The 1,812-nt window shown below is 47.3% G+C and overlaps 1 pseudogene; it reads right to left on the bottom strand.

The window, feature by feature from the left end:
- Positions 1–451: 451 nt before the first annotated feature.
- Positions 452–946, bottom strand: LOC107509790 (annotated as a pseudogene).
- Positions 947–1,812: the final 866 nt, after the last annotated feature.

The following is a 1,812-nucleotide window of genomic DNA, read 5'->3' on the forward strand; positions in this document are numbered from 1 at the left end:
CACTAGTTTTGAAGCACTGAAACTCTTACCCAAGTGAAAGGGCTGTGAGCAAAGGGGAGATTCAAACAGGGCCTGTTTGTGGTGTTTGAGACAAGGAGGGCTTGTGATGGCAGTTATTCCATTTCGTTGACACAGGAAGCCTGTAGGCTAGGGGAAGGGCCTTCTGGGTGGGATGCTAGACACAGTCTTGCCCCAGGGCAGTCTTACCCTCAGAAGCACCTGAGAGAAGTGTCTACTTTGGCAGGAGTAAAAGGGGTTAGTGAATACAAGAAGGCGATTCAGGAAAAGCAAAAGTCCTGGGAGAGTCAGGGAATTATCTTTTCAACCTATCAATACCTAACATTAATAAAAAGTTGCATTCTTTCCAAGAGGTATTGTCCTGACATCACAAGCAGGCACTTCTCCCAACCTAATGAGTTCATTACGTCCAGACGCTTCCGCAGCCTGGAGGTTAGTGTTGTAAACCGTTCTGGGAAGCAGGCACAGAAGATGACCTGTACAATGAAGTCACCGCTAAATCATCGCTTACACCCAGTCCTCAGCCTTCTTTTTCTGCTCTGTAGTCTAGAAACATCTCTTTAAAAGCCAGAAAGTCTGTAGATGTGAGCAGCATGTCAAACATGTCGTCAGCCACTTCCTCTTTATGGAGCTTTAACGTTGTTGTGAAAGCTGCCATGTTGAATCCTGGCATCTGCTCCAGCAGCTGTTCTTTAATATACTTTTCTACCAAAAAAAGGTATTTGTTAAAAATTGGCATGTAGGTAAGTTTATATTCTTCTGTGGCTTCCAACTCCTAGTAGTACTTGTCCGTGAAATTTCTCTGCAGGACCTGGAACTCGGCATCCTCATTGATAATATCCTCAATAGTTCTAACCACAGAGTCAAAATCGGCTTCAGAGGCAGAAGAGACAGCTAGCGCGTAGCTGTCTTCCTCCAAGGCTTCCATCATTTCTGCTGTATCCATCTGGCCAGGGCCAGCTGCCGGGCCTCCCACCTGGTCCCCATTACTGACCTCCAGGATCCACACCCTGCCTCCTGTCATCATGGCAGAGCTTATCATTTTTAGTGCCTGTACAATATTTCATTGTATGGATGTAGCACATTTTGAAGCATATGGTATTTCTTCTTTTCTACAATAATAAACATCGCTGCAATGAACCCATCTCAGAGTCTGTTTCTTGGGAATTTGACCTGAGACGGGCAGAGGGAGCAGCCAGTGAGTGGGCTGTTAGACGGGGATATGGATGGAGGTGGGGGTGGGTTTGCCTCTCTTCCAGTAAGAGCTAGTGCCTTGGGGAGAGTGAAGAAGACTCCCAGATCCTCAAAAACCCTGGAGGTGAAGGGCCAGGGACAGTGAGCAGCATACTGCATGTTCAAAAGACTTAAAAAATTCTATAAAGATTGAGAGAGGAATGGGTGTCCCTGGCTTGCTGCTATCTGATTAGCTATAAACCTTTGCCTAGGACATTCAGAAAAGCTGAGCTGTGGCTGGGGCAGGGATAGACCGTTAACTGAGTCAAACTCTCCCACCATTCTCTTGCCTTCTCGGTCCATTCTGGGCATCCTTTCTCCCATTGGCCGAGATTCTGAGGGCCACTGGTGCCCAAGGTCACTTAAGAAATGACTGCGGGTCAGCTGATCTCTGGCTGACAGAGATAAACTGTTTCCCAGCCTCCAGGCTGCTCTGACTGACATTCTCCAATCCACCCTTACAGGCTACTGTGGAGAGCAATCAGCAAATGAATGGACTAGAGCTCCTTTCTGAGTTTCACATGATTGTACGGTCCTCATCCACGTAGTGGCAGGGGACAA

The sequence above is a fragment of the Rousettus aegyptiacus genome, unplaced genomic scaffold (genome assembly GCF_014176215.1).
Source record: "Rousettus aegyptiacus isolate mRouAeg1 unplaced genomic scaffold, mRouAeg1.p scaffold_m13_p_2, whole genome shotgun sequence".
NCBI lineage: Eukaryota > Metazoa > Chordata > Mammalia > Chiroptera > Pteropodidae > Rousettus > Rousettus aegyptiacus.